General features: G+C 40.2%; 1 protein-coding gene across 8 annotated transcripts in view; it reads right to left on the reverse strand.

The window, feature by feature from the left end:
* The window catches only part of AGPAT3 (1-acylglycerol-3-phosphate O-acyltransferase 3), a 67,302-nt gene that overhangs the window by 33,009 nt on the left and 7,917 nt on the right, over positions 1-26,376 (reverse strand). The window contains exon 2 of one of the 8 annotated variants that reach the window (XM_083612576.1): positions 24,225-24,349. The exons of 5 other annotated variants lie outside the window; for them this stretch is intronic. The gene's annotated coding sequence lies outside the window, so the exon portion shown is untranslated. Of the gene's footprint in view, positions 1-3,335; positions 3,620-24,210; positions 24,350-26,376 lie in introns of those variants that run through there. 2 more of the 8 variants (XM_083612575.1, XM_083612580.1) reach the window with 2 other exon arrangements.

The raw sequence follows: 26,376 nt of genomic DNA on the forward strand, positions 1-26,376 counted from the left end.
GTCTATAAAGCAGTGATGGCCAAACTTGGCCCGCCAGCTGTTTTGGGACTACAACTCCCATCATCCCTATCTAACAGGACCAGTGGTCAGGGATGATGGGAACTGTACTCCCAAAACCGCTGGAGGGCAAAGTTTGGCCATCACTGCTATAAAGGAATGGGTTTGGCAGGTGGGAAAACACTTGCAAAATGGCAAATAATAAATTGCTGTCTATAACACAGCACAGAAAGCAAACCAACTGCTGAAAAAGGTTTAATTTAGTTATCCTCTGATGCTCTGCACAACCTCAATGGAAGGTTAGGTCATGTACCATTTCTTGGAATTGTTCCCATTTGTAACTGATCAATGTGAACAAGACTAATCTAGTTGTCAACTACTTGGCTAGTCCTAGAAGGGTTTCAGCATGTTCTAAGCTGACAGGACACCATCAACTCCCTGAATCAGATCCTTATTGTAACTAGAACCTCTGCAGGTGTGAAGAGTGTCAGTTCCGATTTGTGACCTTTTCTGTGTCCCTTGTGTGTCTCAAGATTCTGCAGAGCAAAAGCTCTGCTAGATTCCTCACGGCATCTTCCTAGTGTCCATTACTCACAGATAACCACAGGTAATCATAGAACTGTAGAGTTGCAAGGGACCACAAGGATCATCTAGTCTAACCCCCAGCAATGCATGAATCTTTTTGCCCAACATGGGGCTCAAACCTATGACCCTGAGAGTAAAAGTCTCACGCTGTACAGACTGAGCTATCAAGCTATCAGCTCATTGACCAGGCTGCATGACGCAGATGGGATATGGAGTCCAACAACATTTGGAGGGCTACAGTTTTCTCCAGCCCTGTAATATATAGCCCAAACCTGCCTGTTGCTATCTGACCAGAAGAATACCACAGTACCTTTCCTCATTTCTAGAAAATAACCCAATCCAGCTTCTGCCCTGTCCATTCCCTAAAAATGTGTTCATTTATTTGTGGCATTTACACCTCACTCTCCAAATGACTTTGCCAAGACAGCTTGCAATGAAATATCAGAACCACACAGATATGTACAAATAATAAAATGTCAGAGAAAAGTTAAGCAGCAGATAAAACGCAACATAGTATCAATAATTAAAAATAATGCCGTGTTTTTAATTGGGGATGGGGAAGTTATAGCCTTCCAGATGTTGCTGGACTACAGCTTCCATCATCCAGGCGCACTGGGCACCTTGGCTGCAGCTGATGAGAACTGCAGTCCAATCACACCTGGAGGGCCACAGGTTTCCCATCCCTGTTTTAAAGGCCTAAGAGAATAGAAATATATTTTGCCCAGGACTGCAAAAGTAAGCAACAGGCAAGACCCAGTGTAGGGCTTATTTCCTAACTGCAGCACCAACACCATCAAGACTCTTTCTACATCCAAGCAGCAAGAGGCTCAGTGCATGGGGAGGCTCACACCTATAACATTGCCTTCGTCATTTTTTTGAGAAACTGTGAGATCCATAGTTTTACCTAACTTAATCTCAGTTATTTGAGAGAGTTGTTTCCTATAGTTAAGCAGGCTGCTTTGACCTCAATGAGAGCAAGAGACCACTGGCAGAGTAACAGCAAAACCAGGTTAATCTCCCAATATGCAAAGCTGGTAGTCAGCAATCTCTGGTGTCATCTGATCAGTTCATCCTGACTGAAAAGAGCTGAGAGCTACATGGGCAGAAAATCTCAAGTATGTTTAAAAAGGAACACACACGCTCAAGCATTCCTGTAGAAAGTGGGTTATCAGGGTTTCGGACTGAAACACTACCAAAGCTGGTGGCTACAAAAAGAGCAGCTTTTGATGGATTGCCCGGTCATTAGTGGTGACATAAAAAAAACTTGGCAACAGCATTGTATGTTTCCCTTGAATCTAAACATTGAGAATCAAAGAGTACTTACAAAACCCAAATTAAACTGAAGGCTCCTGTCTCCATGTTCTGAGGTATATAATGCTTGAAATAATTAGAGGTATCCACTTAAGCCACACTCACAGAAGACACATGGATATCAATGAGCTGCATTTGATGCTATCCTTGGGTAGGCAAACTAAGGCCAGGGGGCCGGATCCGGCCCAACTGCCTTCTAAATCCGGCCCGTGGACAGTCTGGGAATCAGCATGTTTTGACACGAGTAGAATGTGTGCTTTTATTTAAAAGGAATCTCTGGGTTATTTGTGGGGCATAGGAATTCATTCATTATTATTTTTTCAAAATATAGTCCGGCCCCCCACAAGGTCTGAGGGACAGTGGACCGGCCCCCTGCTGAAAAAGTTTGCTGACCCCTAATGCTATCCATAGGTGACTGGAAGAGTTTCTGATCATGCAGTGGGCCTTTGCCTTTCTTTCTTCCCCTCTGTGGTCTCCCAGACATTGTCCGTATGTTGGGGAACCCTCCAGAACAGATTTGGGAGGAGGGTATGGAGGGCCACAGAAAATCTTGTTGCATGAGTGGAAATTTACTTGCTCATCCTTGGATTATGCCTCATGGAAATAGGTTATTTAAGTCCATGGTTTCATTGGGTTTCCTCTGATTATGGCTAACATTAGATATCACCCAATGTCTTGACTACCACTTAAAATTGCTTTAATTTGATTAAACTTACAGACACTGAACATTTTCCATTTTTTGTTTTAAGTAAAGCTTAAAAGTATAATATGATTCCCTACTTTCAATAGTATTTTTCAATATACCATACTGTTTGGCCTAGGTCACTAAATATGGAAATTCACATTCTCACATTCCCTGGAGACAAAGTCTAAGGGCACAGTTTGGGTGGAACTGTACACCTACAAGCTTCAGGAGAACAAAAGTATTCCCATTCCCACTGGATTGCCATTTTATCTGTTTCTCTACACCCACAATATGCACTGGAATAGTTTCTCTCGCTACAACATCAATAACTTGATATTACAGATACAGAAGGAGCCCTACAGAGAAGAATCAAAACAATCCAAATTCCTTCATCTCTATAAAACATCCTAAGGCAGATATTACAGTTCACCTGTGTAGCTAGTAGTAAACAAAAAGACTCAAGGCCAGTGTGGATATAAGAATCTGTAAATAGCAATAGGCGGCTAAAAAGCCAGACCTCTTCTATGATATTTTAGAACCTATCATCCTCCATTTCATCACAAAAGATTTCTCAAAACACCTGAGCTCCACAAATAATAAGTACTACTGTGAAGAAGGGGAAGATCGATCTAAAGTTACAAGCTACTGTACTAAAAACCACATTTGATACAAGCAAAGTTCTCAAAAAGACATGTGATCCCAGCCTTATGAAGTGGAAAAGAAACCCACAGAACTTGTTGCGTAATTTGCTACTTACCAGTACAGGTAATAGGCTAAAGCCAGGGCAACCAGCGTCGCACAAACTCCAGCTAACAAACATATTCCCGACTGGTTTGCCAACATCTTTCAAATTCACTTTTGCTTCCACAAAACAAGTAAGTGGTGGCGGGGGATGGGGGGGAAAGCCACGGGAAAAACAGGAAGATGACAGTCCCTTGCTTGAAGAACAAATCAGTCTTGACAAGAAGGAAGGATTATGATGACAAAAGCACACTGTGGTAAATCGGGAAACATTGCTGTTACTTAAAAGCTGCTTCCTCGGCAACAAGAGACGGGCTGGTATCTTCTCCTCTTGTCACAGAGGCATCTTGTTAAACCACCCAAGTTCTTAAAGCTCCAGCACCATAAGAAATTAATGTAACACAGGCATAGGTGAATAAAATTGTAAATACCTTGCAATAAATGATAGTGTCAGGGTTGACATACTGAGTCTTTGCCCTAATCCAATAATCGCCTTAAGGCTAATTGCCATGCACAAGAATATATCAGACTGTATGGTGGGGAGGAATGGCAGAGGATTGGAAAAAAATACATACATACATACATACATACATACATACATACATATCCCAGACATATTTTTTTTAAGTGAAATCTACTATTTCAAAATAAAGTAACAGAAATCTTGAAAGCTGTAGTTCTTTCAATATAAAATGCTACACACACACAGAATTATTATTATTAGTATTATCATAAAGTGAAACAGGGCATAAGAAAAAGCAGAAGGGCTTTGAAAAGAAAAAACAGGGAGGAATAACTCTTAAGTCCTACAAACTGGTGAACCATAATCCTACTTGAGCTTCTTGGATAAGCCACAGGATAAGCAAAGAACAAAGAAGGATAATATTCTATTATGTCAAAGAACAGTACATTTGGGATGGGAGTCAAATAAAATTATTTGCCTAGTGCCTTATTTATCTATGGTCAAACTATGGTCAGATATTCCATGAGCCCAATATGTCTTTATGTAAGTGGTAATCTATCTTTTTAAATTGCATCAGGGATTTGTCTTGTAGAGAAGACTGGATGGAGCAAGGGTTGGCTGTTCCCCAGCCCAGAAAAAAGGAAGGTGTGCATGCAGACATACAGAGTCATTCAGGACTACACACAGTCTGCCCTACTATAAACATATAAGTATCTTAAAACAGGATTTTTTTCATCTTCTGCAGTAGTTATGCACATATTATTGGTTAAGACTGCAATCCTTTATCCACTTATGTAGAAGTAAGCTCCATTGAATTGTGGATGTGTTGCAATTCCAAAACAACATATGTTTACGATGCAGACATATGGGTAGGGAAGGAAAAAGGTGCCCCAGCAGCTCAAAACCTAGGCCAAACCATGGTTAAGACATTAATGCTGCATTTACAGGATTCTGGCTGAAACAGAACTGATTACTTTTTCAGCAGCATGGCACTAGCCAACAGATCAGCTAGCAAGCAACCTGACTGGTTGACACGATTGGGGAAAATACCATAAAATACTCAAGAGTTTCCACAAATACAAAAGCATGAACACAACATGTTTTGTTTTGAAAATGATTCAACACTTGTAAGCTATCTGCCAAAGAAAGAAAAGAATAGTTATTCTCCTTTCTTCAACATATAAAGACGCAGTAATTTCAAACAACAAATTGAAGCCTGTGATCATTCTATTTTTTTATAATGAGACTAAAGGTGGTGCAGACATCTGTGACCAGATGTTTGCCACATATACTTTCAAAATACATGATCAACCGCAGTCAGTGCTAGTTGTTTTCAAACATAGTAGGCATTGCCTGTTAAAATGCCTACATTGTTCAGAATCTGAACACTGGAGTGGACATCTCAGAAGACAAACCTGGGTCTAAAGTTCATCAAGCCCTGGACTCAGTCAATAAATGTACTGTAATGAGGACATTGGGGAAATTTTACATCTCTAAGAAGTCTACAATCACAGTACTGTAGGTTTAATAGTGATTCTGTAATACCAAACCTTTGGATATCAGAAGGTAAAAGGAGTTAAAATAAAAAGCTGCTATTGGTATAGATTGGCTTCTGTATCACATGTACTTTTTAAAAAGTACATCAATACTGTATTAACTATATTGTGTTGCCAATTCTAAATAATAATTTGACTTCACAGTATTGAAACTAAGCAGAATTCTTTACTCTTCTGGTAGGGTATGGGGAAAGGAAGGAAGGAAGGAAGGAAGGAAGGAAGGAAGAGCTGTTACTATAACAGAGAATATAAACTGTGCAATCAGAAATACGTCCAAGAAATGGCATTTTCTAGTCTATTTAGCAAAAGTTCCAGTATGTAAATGATGTCAAACGGCGATTCAAGAAATGAAGTACCAGAAGTCTATGCATTTCTGGATATGCACATCAAACTGGGCCTGTTTCCCTCATCTAGGAGAGAACAGCAACTATAAGATCAACAAGTTAACATTTAAATCTGTAAAAGGAGCAAAATGGGCCCCTGGGAAGTTTTCTGCATTTACACAAATCTTCCGGGCAATATCCATATGAGCACATCATTGAATTTCTGCTTCAGCAATTTTCATAATCTCCATTGCATGCTTCAGGTTGCCAAAAATGCCACAGATGTGATGTTGAGCTCTCAGCTGATACCTTTGCATTGCCCATAAAAACCAAGTTGCCATGACCTCTCTTTCAGGCGCAGACGGTAGCTCCATGTGCTGTGCCTTGCAAGAAAACTTTTCTACCTAAAAATATACCTGTGAAGAGGGGAGATCTCTAGTCTGCTCTTGAACAACAAATGTTTCTCCCTCCCCAGAGCCTCCTTCATAGAACTAAATTGTGCATGGTCTATAAAAGACCATTATTCAAACCTATCCATATTCAAAATATTTCTTAAAGATATATTATGCTAACTGGAAGGAACTAGAAGTACTATCCATCAAGATAAATAAGATATAAAACTATCTAGTGACAGAAAACACGTCTTGCTCTGTGACTTTGCCCCCCCCCCCCAAACGATGCTATAGCCTGAAAATGCTCCTTGTGAAACTGAATCTTGCCCAGCAGGTAACAATTTAATAAATTAACAAATTATGGAGAAAGTGGAGTGTTACCATCGCAAGAGTGAAAACTCCTATCTTGAGTTTTCACCAGTCAATAGCTAAAATAAAAAAATAAAAAAATGACCTCTTGACTAAGAAAGGCTGTGCTATAGAAACAATAAAAGGTATCTTCCTTTTTTCCTTGATTAAAATCTTTGTTGGAAAGGCTATAGGAGTGTGAGTACTCTGTCATATGCCATGGTGGGCACTTTTATAAAATGCCCAATCTTATTAGTGGCATCAAAGAAACAGGTCATGAATTAGGATTTTATGCATGTTTAAGCACTAGGCATTTCTGACACCAGGGGCGCAGGTGGCACTGTGGTCTAAACCATTGAACCTCTTGGGCTTGCCTATCAGAAGGTCAGCAGTTCGAATCTGAGCAATGGGGTGAGCTCTCGTTGCTCTGTCCCAGCTTCGAAAGCATACCAGTGCAATTAGACAAATAGGTACCTCTATGGCGGGAAAGTAAACGGTGTTTCTGTGTGCTCTGGTCTCCGTCATGGCATTCGTTACGCCAGAAGCGATTTAGTCATGCTGGCCACATGACCCAGAAAGCTGTCTGTAGGCAAGCTCCCTCAGCCTATTTCTGACAATGAGGATTATTATTCTTGTAAAGACATGGATCACATACTGTTTATCAGCAGCTAGACTGGAGATCTTTAAGTAATGGAAAAATACGGAACCACTACCTATTTCTTAATGGCAGCAAAGAACACAGGGACATTTGCTCTCATGCACAGAAATTTCATGTACTTAGTGGTGCACTAAGGAATGAGAAAAATACCCAAAATGAAATCAAACACAACAGCAAACCTCAAAAGGATAAGCAATAAACTAGAATAGGTAATATTTAGGAAATGTGAAACTCAAATACATACAAACACTTAAGAACCCATAAAATGCACTTTTATAACTACAAATGTCTTTTTTTTAAGGACGGCCAGTTTATAAGCCACTCCAAAATAAATATATATGAAATGCTGCGTGCAAAAAAAGCAAACCCCTGATGGCCCTCTAGGCAAATCATTATGAGTAACTTCCTTCATAACGCATATTCATGTATAACTAATACCCATACATGTTTCAACCATTCCCATCTTTCTCACTGGTTTACTATAGTTTAAATAGTCCCAATTTCCATATTACACATGGGAGAAATGTTAGCATGCCTTTCAAGCCAATTTCCTCAGTCTCACACCACACTGTGAAATAAAGGGATCAATAACATTATCTAATGACTCTGTGTATGACACATGTACTCCTTTGCTTTTTATTCTTCATCATCCTACCACCTCCTTTCTGTAGCTTCTTGCTTGACAAAGAGTTCTAAAGTTTGTAACTACTTTGTAATATTTTGGTTGGTCCCCAACTGGATTTTGGATGTGGTTCTTCTTCTTTTCTTATGAATCAATATGACTGGAGTCCTAAAAAAACACCCAGTCCACAACAAGAAGTTCCAAAAGATGAGCACTTCTTACATTGGTTACATATGATTAGAAGAACACAGTGAATCCAGATAAGATTAAAATGTATAAGGTTTGTAAGGATTACACCTTCCTCCCAGCCTTCATCTCACTGAAAGCTCTTTCTTCGGGCAATATCAGTACCCATAAAGTCACACAACAATAATGGAAGAAAATAATGGAAACAAAGAATTTCTATTTCCTTAATTCTGTAACAACCCACAAAAGATTGCTCTGTAGCTCTCTGGGAACGAAGTTTCTTTGACAGTACTGTATTTCTCAACAACAGTTTTCTCTGACTAAAGTACTGTACTGTGTTAAGACTACCATTCAGACCAAATTCTTGCTTTAATACATAATCTTATTAGTGAGCAGAAATTTCTCACACAGTATAAGGGATATAGTGAAAAGGCACCTTTGAACCTTTGAGTCACCAGGCACTATCGTACAGATCAGCTGACATGAGAGTTAACAAAGCAGCACAGGTCTGATTTGTGTGGAAACATACTTAGGATTGCGGCCTTAGTAATTTGAATGCTAAATTGAAGAGACTGTTTTGGACTGTTAGTAAGGCAAGTAAGGATAATGCTGATGATGAAGACTAATTATTCAAGTCCAGGATTTAACTGAAAATCTAGGTACTAGTTTTGGTGTAAACTGAAAGAAAAAACCATCTCACTGTTTTCTCTCAGTGCACTGGACTTCCATTTAGCCAGCCTTTTGATTTCATTAAATGTTGTAAAAGATTTCAATGGTGGATTTGTGTGTGTGTGTGTGTGTGTTTTCCAGCAGGGGGTATTCTACAGTTACAGTCCTGGTTCTCTAAAAGCAACTGCAGCAGTGATCAGAAATGCAATTTTAATTCAAAAGCACTGACTGCTTTGAATTCTTCTGAACCATGCGCCTTTTCTACATATTATTTAGGGAAATAACTTTATAAACACTAAGTTTGGGCAAGCCAAGAAAAAAAAATTTCTAAGAACAGAGATGAAACGATTTATCTTCTACCAGAAAAAACAGACTTTTTGTCTTCAGTTGTAAACTTCAAGCAGTAACAACAATAGAGAAGTACTACCACTGTTGCATTTTTAACATGATGACCTCATTTATCACAATACTTTAATGCAGGTTTTATTTATTCAAAATAAAATCAGAAATATGAACCACAGTGCTGCAATTATCACAACTTGCAGGCCATTTTCATTAATAACGTATTTTAAAATTGTTGTAACCCACCTGGGACCTTACAGTGAAGCACAGGTAAGAAATATAAGAAATAAACACAGCAAATGACAAATTGTAGATGACTACCACAGGCCTCTACTCTCCAGTGTTTTCATCCTTTATCAGTCCTGGCTCACTCACCATTATTTGCAAATTAAGGAGGCAGGCGAGATAATTTGAACTTCTATTTATCTTGCTTTCTGGTTTCTGATCCTTGAATGTCTTGCCAAGACATTTTCATGAAATAACGAGTGCTAACAGCTTAAAACCACTGTTATAAAACAACAGCAACTGTGATTCATGGAAGATGCAGAGAGAATATTTGGAGGTTACATACTGACAAATCTTGCTGCAAGAATCCTATACAGTGGACGCTCAGGTTGCGAACGTGATCCGTGCGGGAGGAACATTTGCAACCCGCAGCATTCGCAACCCGCAGCGCCACATCTGCGTGAGCGCGGGTCGCGATTTGGTGCTTCTGCACATGCGTCGAAACCTGGAAGTAACCCATTCTGGTACTTCTGGGTTCGGCGCGGTGCGCAACCTGAAATTGCACAACCTGAAGCGTCTGTAACCCGAGGTATGACTGTATAGTGCTTTGTAATAGAGAAGTGGAAGTAAGCATTGGGGTTTACAACAAGACACACCATGGATGCTTTGGAGGAAATACCTAGTAGACTGAAATTGCCACAACTTGTTCAGAAAACATTCACTTATTATTCATAAATTGTATGTTACACAATTTCTAAAATATGATGAATAACTAGTTTCCTGCACATTTCCTCCTCAAGCTATTTTTGAACTGCTCCCCCCTCAAACTGGGCTACAAAAATGAAAATGTGTGGCCTGTGGAGCCAGTGCAGAGAGAATCAGTTTGGGGAGAAAGGTTTAAGCAACCCCCCCCCAAAAGAATATATCCCACCAACTCCTGCATGTGGTTCCATCCTTCCCCGAATGGAACATCAGCTTTTACCTGACATACTTCAATCACATCCATTTATATGCTAAATCAGATAGCATAAGAAGTTTCAAAACACAACCGTTTTGCAACAAAACCAGGATTTTAACAAAAACGACAACAAATCTGATGAGTACAGCATTAATGTCTAAATGCCTGATGGAAGAAACAAAGTCCAGCGTAAGAAAAAAGCAGACAACTTAAATGCACAAAGACCACCCAAATGGCCCAAAAGATACAGTATTTTGCCTATGCAGTAGACTTAAAGGAAAAGGAGGCAACTTGGAGGTGAAGAAAATTAACTGTTTACAAAAGCATTCTCCTCCTGCCTTTCTCATCTGCACTGTGATCTTATTTACCTAAGGTAAAGGTAAAGGGACCCTTGACCGTTAAGTCCAATTGCGGACGACTCTGAGGTTGCGGCGCTCATCTTGCTTTACTGGCCGAGGGAGCCGCCGTTTGTCTGCAGACAGCTTCCGGGTCATGTGGCCAGCATGACTAAGCTCCTTCTTGCGAAACCAGAGCAGTGCACGGTTTACCTTCCCGCTGGAGCAGTATCTATTTATCTACTTGCACTTTGACGTGCTTTCGAACTGCTAGGTTGGCAGGAGCTGGGACCGAGCAATGAGAGCTCACCCCGTCGCGGGGATTCAAACCGCCGACCTTCCGATCGGCAAGCCCTAGGCTCAGTGGTTTAGACCACAGCGCCACCCACGTTTACCTAAGTGACCTTTATTTACCATTAGCCACACTTCCATAACTTCATAACCAGGACAAGCAAGAGAGACATTTCCCAGTCTCTTAGTGAAAGTGTATGTGCAGAGAGTGTTCTATTCAGAATTAATAATTGCAAGCACAGGACCAGGTGGAAGAGGATATTCTGAGTGAATTACTCCAAGGTTGTGTGGCCGCAGATCAAGATGCATCAACAGTTTCTTACCACAATATTTATTTTTATAATAGTCCTCTTGAGACCCACTTGAGGTTGTGTTTTCCCTGTGTTAATTAGTTGAAAGCCCACATGGGAAACAAATAATACCCCTGAGGTTACAGAACAGCTTTACTGTATTAAAAAAAACCAAAAAAATTCAGCAGAGACACAGGGTATACCCTCTTCTGCTTAAACCAACTTTATCTAAAATATTACTTGTGTAAAGCATAAATGACCCATCATCGTTCCCATCACCACCAGTTACATGGAATCATCCGTAGTAATGGCCTAGTATTCTGCTTTCAAGCCTCTTGGTTCCCAATGCAGTCTACACTTAAATCAGATTGTTTGTTTATTTCTTGATGTTTCTTCAACAACAAAATATGTTTTACTCAAGTAACCTTTTAAAAGCTGCCTGATCTTCCCATAAGTCACTTTTTCCATGATCTGCAACAAATAATTGTCTTGCATCTGAATAAAATATGTAATTACAAGCAGAGAAAGGCTAATAATAAATTGGAATTTAAAGAAATGGAGAGAGATGTTTTGAATGATAGGGGGCTCAAAATCATATGGAAAATTATCCTTGTGAGCTTCACCAGATTGAACTTTGCACTGCACGTGCCTCAGTTACTCATTTACTTTTGGCCTGAGTTCTTGCTGTGCTTTTTTCTTGGTATATTTAATAACAAGAGCTCCAACTTATTTAATGTCATTTACTCAAATGGCACAGGTATCGCAAGGAAACTGAAGCAAAGTGTTGGCTATAATATCTATAATATCTATGGCTCAAAAGAGTATGCATTTGCAGATGAATGGCTCACTATCTGTAATGCACTCAACAGGGACACCTGCTGCTAAAGTACCACAAATTGGCCAAAAAAAATATTCTAGGAAGAGAAAGTGTAATGTTATGAGTAGAGACGTAGGAAAAAATTTCAATTTCTTTTCATTATTTTAATTTGAATCAAACTGTACACAATCTTATGGTTGTAGGAATACATATAACACTCAAACTCAGGGACAGTCAATGAAGCTGAATGTTGTAATATTCAGGACAGACAAAAGAATGTTATTCTTCACAAAGTGCAAAATCAAAGTATAATTATATCAAGTAACTTCACTGAATATATGCAAGTATTAATATATTTTGCATCAAGTAACTATTAATTTCTTCTATTTTCTTATTGCGTCCTTTTTGTCATTGCAACATTTGCACTGAAAGTATAATTAGGGCCTCCCTTTAGTCTACACACAGAAGAGGCTGTTTTTTAACAACAACAACAACAACAACAATAATTACGTTTTGCCTTCTTTGTGTTTGAAACTTTCATCAATATTTTACTTACATTCTTTATGAGTGTTAAAATAATATTTGATTATCTGGTGCTTAACATCTATTGGAAGTTGAGTGAACAAGAACATTCTGTACAGCTAGACATTCCGTAACAGAGACACATCTACAAGGGTCTTTCTTTACAACCTAAGGAAGTATTCTATCCAAAAAGACTGAAATTCAAGCAGCCAAAGCCAGGCAAACTTTGAATCCTCTCTTGAGCTGCTTAACAGCAGCAGCAGCAGCAAAACTATGATGAAGAATGAACTCAAAACATGAGCTTGCAGATTTATAGCTGAGTTTAAGAATTGTTAAATTTCAATTACTTCTCTTTAGTCAGCAAACAGACTACACCAAAGCACCATTCCTCATAATTATTTACTAATGAAAAGCAATCCATTAAATTTCATGAGCTACACAGAGCCTTTGCAGGTGCTGCATATTAATCTTCGCTCCTTTGAATCACGGCTAAGATAATATTTTAAAACTTCTTTTCCTCTCACACAATATCCCCTATGCGATGTGTGAACTCCATTACTGTGAGCATAATTTAGCAGATGGTGCACTGATATCCTGCACTGTTTAGCTTCTGTAACTCTGTCACACTATGAATGGAATCACACTTTCAAGAATGCCAATAATAAACTGGAGATGAATTACAATACTGTACTTGATTGTGAAGCTCTCATACACCCAGTTCAAGACTTTAGCCCCAAACCAGCCATTTGGGAACAGTTAGACATAAAAGTGGAACCCTGCTAATAATAAGCCTGCTGCTAATATCACAGCCTGTTTAAGGGTGAAGAGATTAGCTTGGACTAATCTCAAGGTATGTATGCCTTTGTATTCTGAAGAGGTTTTAGTTACCTCTTGTGCAGTATTCCCCCCCCCCAAAAAAAAGAAAGTTGGCAATGAGAAAGAAATATTTTTTCAGAAACATATGGAATTCAGTTGTCCATACAAGCATTTTTTAAATTTATTGTGGAGATCATGGCCAGCATGGCAATAACAAGCCAACCAGAAGTGTTATAACAGGATGCTGGACTAGATGGGCATTTGGTCTGATCCAGCAGGGTTATTCTTAGATTCTTATGAAATGTGGTGCAAGGGGCTAAAAGAGGAAGGAAAATCATCAAAAATATTGCTTCACCCACTGGTGGGATTGTCTGCAGGATCTCAGTCCCATCCATCTGCAGAAGCCTACTTAGAAATCAAGCCAATGACTAAATAACCAACAGCAAATAAAAAAAAGCTGATAGTGCGTAAGAGGTAACTAAAAACTTTTCAGAAAACAAAGGCATACACTAGGCCTAGCAGAACTTCTAGAGCACAAACTAAGCGGAGCAGGTTATTGTTTAGCAATGTCAATGGGCATGCCTGCAGTGTTCGTATCGGAAAAAATATTCCTAAAGATAATCCAAGCTATTTAGAGCTTTAGAGATCAAAACCAGCATCTCTTTAGGGAACTGTGATTATATAGGAGGAGACCTGCAGACACCTCTTGGAACAATAAACAAATACATCTGAAATAATTACTAGAACAAGATTAATAAATGCACAGCAGCAATACTTAATGGGAATTTTAATTTCACTACAAAGCAAACAGTTAAGTTTCAAGAGACTAGGAAAAGCACAGCTTTTTATCCTACTCATGCGTCACGACTATATTCCCAAAGTACATGTTTAATCAAACTGAAGCCATTGCATTCTTGAGACTAGCACACAGCAAGTGTTGCTACTAAAATGGTGTTAACTCTGGAAATCAAAACAAAGAGAGTACATCAGTTCTAGAACTCTATTCGCTTCAGTGTTGGGAACAATATTACACTGTTGTGCATATTAGAGAATAACATGGGGTGGAATTCAAACTCTGAGCCATTTAAAAAAAAAATCAGTTTGTGCAAGCTTATCAGACGCAACAATTGCCACTTGTTGTTGTGAGGGTTCTCCTGAATGTCCCAGAGGTGGGAGGAGAGCGAGGGAAGTTCTGTTAACATACAAATGTCCACAAGACGTCTGGAGGGTGGTAACACAGGAATGGACCTTTTCTGCAATGTCTCCCCGTTTGTGGAACTTTCTCCCCAGGGATACTTGCCTGGCACCATAATTATATATCTTGGCACCAGGCAAAACCTTTCTTCTATAAACAGTTCTATGGCCTTATACCATCTGTGGCCTTTTAGAAGAGGCTTTTAATGTAGTTAAATAAAGCAACAAACAAATCCAATAAGTAATGATTAATAAAGAAAAGTTGGGTGAATCCCAACTATATTCATTTTATTCCCAGAAATCTTTTCTCTCCCTCTCCCATTTTTTATTTAAACTTATTTTGGGTGGTGACATGACTGTTGACTCTTTTGTAAGGTTCATCACTAATTTCAATCAATCCACACCCAGAAGCTCTCTCTCATTTTTTATTTTTTTTTTTGGGTGGTGACATGACTGTTTGCTCTTTTGCAATTTTTATCACTAATTTCAGTCAACCTACACCAAAAAGCCTAGATCCATATTCCCATAAGAAAAGCTCTTCCTTGGCACACATGAAAAGCTTCTTTTGTAACTGAGTGTTTCCGTGAGCAGTTTGCGGTATGGTGTGGGCATCAAAGAAGCGTTATAAACACCCTCATGATAAGATGTTTGCCCAGCATGTGGTGATGAAAGAGCCAACTTTTACATAGATTCCATCATATGAAACAGCAACTGCAGAACTTCATCATGCTGAAGGGAAAGCAGTCTTGTCAAGTGGCTTCATGCTGCACATGAACTGCCAACCTAGCCGTTTGAAAGCACACCAGTGAAAGTAGATAAAAAGGTACTGCTGTGGTGAGAAAGTACACAAGTGTTCCCATGCGCTCTGGTTTCTGTCACGGTGTTCCATTGCACCAGAAGCAATTAAGTCAGGCTTAACACAGTGATGAGTTGGATATGTAAGGGATGTGGCAATCTTTTATATCCGACATAAATACCAGCACACTGAAGCTGCACAAACAGCTATTTGACAGTCACTGGAACTCCTTCAGTAACGGCATACTGTAATCTGATTGCAATATTTCACCCCAGTGAGCTGTTGAACCACTACATTTCCACTAGCTGCAGTTTCTGCATCAGCCTCAAGGGCAGTCCCACACAGAGCATGTTAAAGTAATCCAATCTGGAGGTCACTGGTGGCGGCCCTATCAATATCTTTACACATCTTACTATTCAATAGCACAAAAAAGCCCTTCAACATGGTCATTTGCTCTATCCCTTGGGGAAGAAACCCAAGGCATTCACAAATTCATTGGATTCTACTAGCCTCTGGAGGTGGACCATCCAAATTGTACTCAACAGAAAGCTAGTTATTTATTTATTGACTGCTCTTCACCTAAGGTCCCAGGGCAGACAATATTAAAAACAGTTTAAAACTTACAGATATATACTCTCTAAAGAATCATGTAGCTGCTGCTGAAAATACAGCATTGCATGTTGCTGCTCAAATTAAAACCAGAAAAATATAAACTATGGGGTGCTCAGTGACAATTTTATGCCTGTGTGGGTCAGCATTTCTATTTTTGTCATGTTATCTTTCTTCAATTGTGCTAGACTTCTTGCAACCAGACTTCCACCCGCATCTCCACCCTGTGGACAGCTTTCTTCTTAATATGTTCAAGGACTGCAGCAGCTGGAGCACAATTCTGCAGCTAGCAAATTTCATCAACTTTGCTCCACTCTGTAGCCTCAACAAGCTCAAGAGACAGAAGTGTTGCCTGCAACTGCCTTGTGAGATGTTACAACATTTCAGAATCATGTTTAAACTTCCCCCCTTTTTTGACTGTTAGAATAGATGCCTTGGAACGCCAACGTCCCCCAGTAGGAGGCGAACTCTGACACTGCTGCCAGACTGCATTGCTAACATTATGACTGACACAGCAGTGCTTTGGTAAAGAAACAGGACCCTGGTCTGTGTTAAACTGTTGCCGTTGTTCCAGAGCTGTCAACTTTCAGATTTGAAAATAAGGGATCAGCAGCCTCACCTGTCCAGGGGAGCCTCGAAAATAAGGGATCAGCAGCTTCATCTGTCCCGGGGACAGTCTATGGGATATCTAACAATCTAGGATAGCAGCGGGAAGCAGCAGGAAACGGTGCTGGAATAAGGGAATTTCCCGCAAAAAAGGGAAGACTGACAGCTATGCATTGTTCCCAACCTCAGTGCAGTACAGTGGTACCTCAGATTACGAACTTAATTCGTTCCGGAAGTCCGTTCTTAACCCGAAGCGTTCTTAACCCGAGGCGCACATTCCCTACATAGGCTCCCTCGGCCTCTGAAGCAGATTGCGTTCGTATACCGGGGCAAAGTTCGCAACCCAGAACACCTACTTCCAGGTTTGTGGAGTTCGTAACCTGAAGCGTTCGTAAGCAGGACTGTTCGTAACCTGAGGTACGACTGTAAAGCAAGAAAGAGGAAGAACTGAAGTAAAAGGAGGGGGAATTAAGTGGGATTAGAGGCAGAAAATGGGGAATGATTAAGCAGCAGCAGAAGGACAAAAAACATTAAGCTGAAAGGTGGGGAGAGAAGAGGGGAAAGAGCTGGGAAGAAAGAAGCTTTTGGGAAATAGATTCCTTACCTTTGCTAGGGATGCATGGTGAGGTTCTGGGCAAGTCAGAGCTCCTTGAAATATAGGTGAAATCTACAGAGCTCAAGATGCAGTACAGATAATACAATTACGTGTCCCGGTAGGCTTGCCTAAATAAAAAAGTCTTTTTGCAGGCATACAGAGCATACTGTACTAAAAGGTAAGATCCCTCCCAAGGGCGGAACCAACATTAGATGGCATTTGTATAAGCTTCATATACATTGAAAAACACATTGAATTTGTCTCATAATAAATAGGCCAGTGGAGATCCCTGAGCAAGGATGCAATATGCTGACAGGGTCTCGCTCCTGTCTCCAATGGTGTTGCAGCGCTGGAATCCTACTGACGCTCAAAAGCAGGGTGTGAAAGCAATGTCCATCCCTGCTATTTGCACCTAGCATCTGGTACTCAGAACTTGTCTAACTTCAAGTCTACTCCAAATGTAACTTAGTGGGATACACCTGTTGTATGAAACTTGAAATAATCACCTTTTCTTCAACTTCGTCTTTAGCCAGTCTCTGTTTTCCGTACTCCTACCGAATGGAGCCCAAAACTCTCTACATCGGGCACTCCCCTTAAAGGCACACAAGTGTTTTCATTAATTTCTATATCACAACCTTCTGTAAGATGTACACAAAGAGCTTATTTTTCAGCATGAAAATAGAATCCAGACTTGCAGAGGACAGCTGAGTGATGCAAATAAAGTTTCTCAGGCAATAAGCATTCATAATTTACATTATCCCAACAGTGAAGCAACTTTCAAATGTCACACCTTCTCCTATATAATTCTGGACATTAAAAACTGACATATTGCTATGCTGAGCAATATAATAAAGTGTGAGAAACTCTACCTTGCCACTGCTATTATACAGGGATCAGGTGAAGGCAGGTGCTGAGGTCTATGCAACTGAAATGAGATATTGAGTTACTGTGGGTGTTGCAGTACAAGAGTGTAAGATGTATTAAACTCCCATCATCCCATGGTGGCTGCAACTGATGGGAGCTGATGTTGAACATCTGGAGGGTATCACAATGGGGAAGGCTCCTTTGGGTGATGATTCAGAATGATTTTAAAATGTTTAAAGCTCATTAAAAACATATAAATAAAGTTTTATACAGCAGCAGCACTATTTATGTATTAAATCAGAGAGGTCTAAAAGGTTTCATCAACACTTTGGTATTTTGATTGTATTGTGTACTGATTAATTCCCCTGAGTCTGACATCTTTTCTTGTTGTTCCATGGCTGGTGCCTTGGGAAAATTTGATCTTACCCGCTGAATCAAAGTTCAACTAAGCAAAGTGTCCCTTCGGATTTTTCACACATCGGATAGAATTCGATTTGGTGGGCAGGATTGAATTTTTGCAAGGCACAGCCACAGAACAAGGAGAAAAACTCTCTGACCTAGGGGAATTAACTGGTATGAAATACAATCAAAATATGGGTCAAGCAAAAAGGTGCATGAACCTTAAATATCAGAGGCCACAGTACAAGGCCTAACAAGTTTCATGGAGTAAATCAGCCACATTGAAACACAGCATAATACTAGGGAGTAAAAACACGATTTAAAAGGCTTGTGAAAATAAATGTGACTTTGCCTGTTGCCAAATAAGAAAATATATTGTGGGAGGTATGAATATAGTGCCTAAACTTGCCACAATGCTTCAGAGGTATCATTTTTGTTATCTTTACGACAACCCTGTAAAAGAAGGGAAGGCTGAGGCAGAGAGACAGTGGCTTGCCTAAAGCCACCTGGAAGCTGAAATGACAATTGAATAGAGGACCCACCAACCTGCTCTCATAGCAACTATGCTGCTTTGCAGATGAAGAAACTAGTCTTTTGCCATACACACATGTAACTGCTCACCACAGGCATGCCTCTCTTGTGAAATCAGAATTTGGTTTTTCGTAAATATAGATAAAAAATTTCCCAGGCAAGCACCTGCTTGATTCTACGTTTCCCTGAAACTCCAGTTTGACTGTTTTAACACTGGCAATAAAAGTATTATGCAAAGAGGCTTCAGACAAGGGAAAGTATGTATGCAAGTATGTACAAGCCATGCCGGCTTTTCCCTCACTTATTCAGAACTGCTCAATCCACAGACCTTTTCCTCAAGCAAGATTCATTTCCCTCCTCTCCTCTCCCCCCTCATTACACATATGTCTTTCACTTTCAATGGTTTTTTAAAGGGTGCAAATATTCTAAAAGAAATATACAATTTCATTTAAAATGAAATTTTGTACCTCCTTGGCACAGATGCTTTCTGGGTTTGTTGTCTCTCAACCGAGGCTAGTATATTCTTGGAACAGAACAGAGTAGGATTTTCTTTGGAATGTTTTTTTTACAAGTCCCAAATCCTCCACTTAGTGCTCAAGTTAATTATTTTCTCTGTAATTAAACTGAAAAGAAAAAGGAACCCTGACACCTCTGCAAAGGACAATTAGAACAAGAGCAACAGCAGCCAGAAAATTCTGAGTAAAGAAATCCATTTATTCCTCCTCCCATAATATTCTGCAGAACCTCATTTTATGCACTGCTGAAGTGGAACTCTTTCACCTCCAGCAGAGAGTCACTGACCCAGTTCACATGTAATGCTAAACCATGGTTTGCCCTATGTGCACAAGCTGTAATAAGCCGAAGCAAAGCCTTGGGATTGTGCTCTCCCTGCTCACATGTGGCCAGGAGAAGGACTTTTTTTACTTTCCACTCATCTTGGTTTATCATGTTATATGAACCAGAAATAATAGTTTAAGACAAACCCTGGCTAGTTGAAAAGGCTAACTGTATAACCCAATGTATGAAGTGGGTTGTTCTAAACCACAATCTCTAGTGCATACATAAGGACAATCAAAGTTTGGTGAAAAGTGAAAGGAAACTCTGGTGAAGCCTTCCTCCCAGCCACATAGGAAAGGAGAGGGTGGAGCTCAAGATCCCAAGGTTTGCATCAGCTTCTTCCTGCTCATGCACAAAGTACTAAACCATATTTTAGCACAGTGTGTAAACATGGCCACTGCAGAATTCATCTCATTCACATTCCTGCTTTTACCACAGAGGCATACCATAACTGCGAAACACTGCCGGGGGGAGGGGGGGAGAGTGACCTTAATCTCATATAGATATGTAGTTAAATTTTATGAAAAGCAACAAATCCCCATCAAATGTGTCACACTTAACACTCTTAGTACTTCCATAAGTAAATAAAGAATATGCACTGGATTACGGCTATCCCCTCAGCTTCTGAGCATCTTAATATATACGTTTTACATTGCTATTTTCAGATTACTCCTCAAACAAAAGGTTTACATTTTTATTTGAAAAGCCACTTTGTGCTCTATGAAACTCAGCTTTAAGCATACAAAGGCAATGGCCAATCAGAGGAGACTCTTCTTCCAGCTTTTCCCCAGCATATTTTGGCACAAAAACATCTGAGACTTTTTCTTTTCCTTCCCAGCAATATTTTTCTTAAAGAGGTTGTTATAAATATGCCTGTGAATTTGGCAAGCGATTGTTCAGTATTCATCTTCTAAATATGTACATTTGAGGAAGTAGAATGCTTTGCTCCCAACTCTAATATTTGATCTTACCAGCCATTTAACTGCCTATGAAAGGACTAATCTTAAAGGGTGTGCCCACATTTTACCAGCAGAAAGACCTCAAAATTTTGGTCATGGCTACAGTAGTGAACATGTACTGAGGGAGAAAAATACCCAGCTGGTACCCCAGCTGGTTCTGGGGAGATATGGGGTCAAGCAATGACACACTTGCATCGCCAAATAAATGGCCATGCTCAACCTACATGGCAAAACACAACCACAAATGTCAATTTACACATTTCAGGTAACATATTTCATTGATTCATAAGTTTTTTAAACCACCCCAAAGACTTGGTTGGTGGATGGTCATCAAAATGTCACCAATGAATAAATGAACTGCTTCTCCTTTGTCCACCCAAAATTATCACTGCTAAATAGTATGCTTCCCTTGTGAAGGCCACATTTACATTGCAATTCGAACCCCCTATCCACTACTGCATTGTTTTAACCCACTAGAACTACCAGTCATGTCACAGTGGTGTCTCTGGTGCCCTTGTTGTTTGCCTTCCCTGCCCTCGATCTTGCATGAACGAGACCCACTGACTACTGGCTCATAGGCATCTCTGCCAGAAAAAGTCTGAGGGCTCTTCTAACTTGTACATTGTGGGGGGGAAAGTTCTGCAACACCATTCTGGCATTCCACTCCTTGCTATGTGATGCTTGCTGCCTTCCACGCATGGCTAAAGTAGAGGTTTCATTAGCAAGCATTATTGTGATTCTGTTCTTGTGCTTTTGACTTCACTGCTTGGGGAGAGTATATGTTTCTCGGCAACATTGCGTTAGCACAGTGCTGGCAGATCAGCCGCCCAGAATAGCAAGACCATCGGATCAGCCTCTTGGAAGAACTTTGGCTAACTTAATGGCAGGTACTAAATTATGAATCTGGAGAAGAGGCGAAAGTGATTTAAAAGATTGATATAGAAATCATGCTGTTGCCCTCATCACCTCATATACTAAATGTAAGTTCTGAAATGGAAAAAAATAAAGAATAAGAGTTAATTGCAGCATTGGAAGAAACCATCCCCAAACTACTTGGAAGATTTATAAAAGCATGTATACAAGCAACTGCTGTCATTAATATGGTTAGATTATGCATGCTGTAAGCGAGACTGCAGCAAAATGTTGCAGAATGGAGTGCTCCTATTCAGGGTTCCTCGCAGCCATACCCATTTCCAAGATACTCCCTTCCACACCTCCTGGTCCCATCCCTGCTAGCAATAATCAGTCTGCATCGCAGGCTCACTAGGTGGTAGCTGTTTCCCCCTGAGGATTTCTTGTACTTCTCCAAACCCTGACATTTCCCTCAAAGCTGCTGATATACCCTCATCATGTCTGTGAATGGCAATGTTTTAGCTACATAGGGCCCATGCTTGGAGAACAGATTTCCTACTAGTATCTAGGGTTGATCCAGTTCTGTGTATTTGAAGCAAATAAAGATAAAGGAAACAATGCCAGGAAAAAGAAATTAAGAATGAGGGGGGAGGGAACCTGATACAGTTCTTATAACCTGCTGGGGATAACGGCAGCAAATATCAGAAGGCCAGCAATATGAGGAAACATCCGTTTAATCAACAGAAATATATTACTGGCTATGGGATTACATGGGGGGGATGGACAAAAGCAGTAAGTTTCAGTGACTAATTCTAATCAAACTATTTCTATTTAAGTCAATGATTCCCAAACTCCCCCCCCCCCAAAAAAAAATCAGGGCAAACTTAAAAAGGGGGGGTCAGATTTAACTTTTTAAAAATCACCTGGTTAAGATTAAGTTTGAATACAGATATGTAAAACCTACCTATATTTATAGGTTGTTTTGAAATGATTCAATGACAACCTAGAAAACACACTAAGTTAAAGGTCCTAGGCTACACCTTGTTGAAGTTAAGCCAGCCTGGGTGTGATCACAGACTGGATGGGTGGTCATCTAAGAACCACGTGTAGACCACCTTGGGTTCTGTGACTGTAGAAAAGCAGGATATAACTATATTTTATTTTTTAAAAACTGCTTTTCTGCAAATAAGGAATCATGGGGAAAGAACCTGTTTTTCAGATCAAGCATCATCAATATGACACAATACGTAACCATTCCTTTTATTTTCTGGTATGAATGCTGTTGCTTACGTAGCCAAAAAGGAACAACTCATATATAAAAGGGATCAACAGAAGCGTTATTTTTTTTTAAAAAAGGACAACTGGATTTTTCTTGGAGTAGAGGGGAAGAAACACAACAAGTAATTCTTTAACCCCAGTAATGAGCCCTGTCAACCTTACTGTTATTTTACATGGGAATAGTCCAAGTCAGTTTTCTTTAATTACTGAAGGCAATTCCTAGGCTGCTCAGAAATGCCCTTCTGAACAGTGAATATCCCTTCCTTCTATCCAAGCAGCCCCATAAGAGAACTACAGGTTGTAGGTTCAATTCCGGTATGGGACAACTGTATATTCCTGCATTGCAGTGGGTTGGACTAGATGATCCTCAAGATTCCTTCCAACTCTTTAACTCTATGATTCTACTGTTCCTGGAACCACATTCCAGGTAGACGAAGGGCACAGAGCAAGAGCCAGAGATGTAGATTGTTAGCATAAGGTCAAACATTGCAGATCGGTCAACACACACTCCTGGGCCAAACTAAGCCTCTTAACAGAATGATGTGCGTGCACTCTCTCCCTCTCTCACACACACAGCCAACCTCAAGGTGAATGAAGGGTGTTTATCTCCAAATAATGGGGCTCCAGTCACCCCACTCACCCCTGCTCCCTTCTCGAAAGCGGCTCTCAAAAAAAGCCTAGTTGCAGGCCAGTATTGTATTCTGCATTTGAAAACGACTGTGATGTTTGGTGGAAAGAAGTGTAAACAAAAGACAAAAACTCCACAATCATCATTCTCGGTGCAGATAAGTAAGTAACGCAATGGGGATGCACACAGCAGGTGCTGTATTGTACTGATGCAAGCTGGCAGACCTTCTCTGTGAAAGACTAGAGGAAAGAATGACACCATCACAGACCCTAGACAACCATGACAAGGGTATCCCTGGCAACAACACAAGCCAGTAGCATTACCTCAAGTTAAGACTAAAGATTCTTTGGGACCCACCCCGCAAACAAACCGTTATTGACTTTCTTTCTAAACATCCACACAGTCTGCAACATTTCTCTCTCCACAGCCACCCCAGAGAACACATGCTTTCCACAGCTTCCATAAACTAGTTAGCATCTAAGGCTAACGTTTTTAGGGTTTTAACTCTGGCAGATAGATTGCTTTGTGACTTTAGCTGGTCTTATTTGCTAGGTTTGTTCTGATGATTTATGGCTGTTTCATGAAGTTTCATAGAATCTGTAGCTTGAACCCTGCCATGGGAATCCATCACAATGAAGGGTGAGTTATAAACGTTCTCAATAAAATAAACAAATGAATAAGTCTGCTGGTGGGTGTGGGTGTTTGTTTTCTAGTATCAATTTAACACTTGTAGGAGAGAGGATGGAAGAAATATATGGTGACTTTTTGGGATGGGGGGGGGCTTAAAACACCACTCCAAAATATGCTGATATTGCAAGAGCTCTTATGCTGCTTGGCAAGAACATGTAATCAAATTGAGTTGGCAGGGCTGGTGCAGGACAATGGATCACTCAAGTGTTGCATATATATAATAAAGCGAGAGATATTGACCTGCATCACTGCACCTTGTGATCTGGTTGTAATATTCCATCCTGCCTCACTGTTGTTCGGTAATGGAACCTTTTTTCCACTGCATGGAGGTCTCAACATTCTTTATCCAGTGGCTCTTGTAATTGGTGAATACTGTATTCTGGAAGATTCATGAAGAAACGAAATGTGAAATCAGGAGGATGGGAACAAAATGAGAATGAATTGGCTCTGCTTGTCACTGGTTCTGGCTCCACCTGCTGCTACCTTCCCTGCATTTTGCCCTATCTGTCTCAATGGGCATCAGCAACCAGCGCTCATTGCACTGTTGGGAGGTTGAATGAAGAGCAAAAAAAATATCCTTCACATCACCGAAGTCTTGATTTCTTCAGAGGGTAGAATCCAATTGCTGCCCTTGCACTTTCAGAAGGGCTTGTGATCCAACAACTGCCTGGGAAGAAGGAGATGATTTCTGCCTATACCACTCCCCCTCCACCCGCTAAAGCCTTCCACACCACCTGCCCCCCCCCCCCCGTTCTGAAAGGTTTTCCCATCTCTCTGGAGCCAATTTTCAAAGGCTGCTGGGGGGGGGGAGGGGAGGGCAGGGAATCAGCAGAAATTACCTCCCCTCTTATTTTGTTTGTGGAGGCATCCACTGGATCTGAACTCTTCCCATAAACTTAAGAACACCAACAGGATTCCACCCATATTCTGCGGTGTGAAATTAACTGAGATCCACTCTCACAAGCAATTCCAGTGAGCGAAATGCCTTGCGAAGGGACAGATTTACAGATATCCAATAAATTGCTACCAATGAAAAGCTCAAATTATTAGCGTACCAAGCAACCCTGACAGTCTACCCCTATTGATAAATGCCACCATTCAAACTTAAATAGAATGATTCACTAGCCAAACATGTGACAGAAATGTTGGTTTTCTTTATCACACTTTTTTACTTCTACCAGGCAATCAGATTTAAAATGCTACACTTGATTAATCAGTGGAAACTACTCAGGCTCTTTTCAAGCATGAATTTAATGCTCACAAAAGCAAAAGATTAGGTTTGACTGGAGCCAGGACTGCCAGGATATTGCAGGTATTCTTCAAATAAAGCTTTAGTCCTTTTACCCTTCTAGCGCCAGAACAAAATAGGGTCTATCAACAGCAATTCTTCAGTGAACTTTAGGAGATTTACGACACAATCTTGGACATGTCTACTTGGAAGTGAGGTTCCACTTAATTCAACAAGGCATACTCCCAGGAAACTGTATAAAACAGTAGCAATCCTATACACATTAATCTAGAAGCAAGTCTCACTGAATTTTGAATAGACATGGAAACCAAGGAATAACTAAATAGACTGTGGGGAGGCGGAGGAGAGAGTATGAGCACATGTCTCCTTTGGCATGGTGTGTCTGATAAATTCTAAATAGAAAAAAGTGGTACAAAACCAATATAGAATACAATAATCAGTGCCGCCAAGTAAATTATCTTCCAATTCAAATTTCATTCAAACCTACGGAAATTGCACCAAAGGAGGCATCTGATGGATAGAGCCCCATGGCAACTTAGTTTTCCCACCTAACTTCATCTGAGGTGGCTTGCAATGACAACATTAAAAGGAATACAATAATAAAGATACAAGTTATACTACCTCATATTATAAAGAACAGTGATCGCAGCAATTATTTGGTTTGATTTGGAATGGATTTGGTTCAGATTTTATTATTTAGTTTGAATTGTATGTGTCATTACCACCTTAAAAGCAACAGAGGCCAGCTGAAGATTTTTTTTGCCCCAATTAATTGGGAAGCATCTTCTTAATCAAGTGTTTTAGTAAATTAATATGATTGGCATATATACTGTACTTTTCCATTTATAAGATGAGGGGTTATTTTACTAGAAATTTATGTTAAAAATAGGGGTTCGTCTTATACACGGATAGTGCATAGGGGTGACGTGGGACTGGTTGCTGCCGTGAACTGGAGATTGTCAGTGGCTATTTGGGGTGTTATTTGTGGCTGCAGCAAAGGCTGGTTTTGATTGGCTATTGCTGCGGTAATAGGGCGGGCGATGGGCGGCTTAAAAAGCTCAACAACTCTGGGCCACCTCCCCCAAAAAGCTCAATAACTCTGGGCTGTTTCGATTGCAAGCAGAAAGTTCAACTTTATGAGCTACTGAGATTTTATT

Source organism: Podarcis filfolensis (genome assembly GCF_964270895.1).
Source record: "Podarcis filfolensis genome assembly, chromosome: 4".
Classification (NCBI taxonomy): Eukaryota; Metazoa; Chordata; class Lepidosauria; order Squamata; family Lacertidae; genus Podarcis; species Podarcis filfolensis.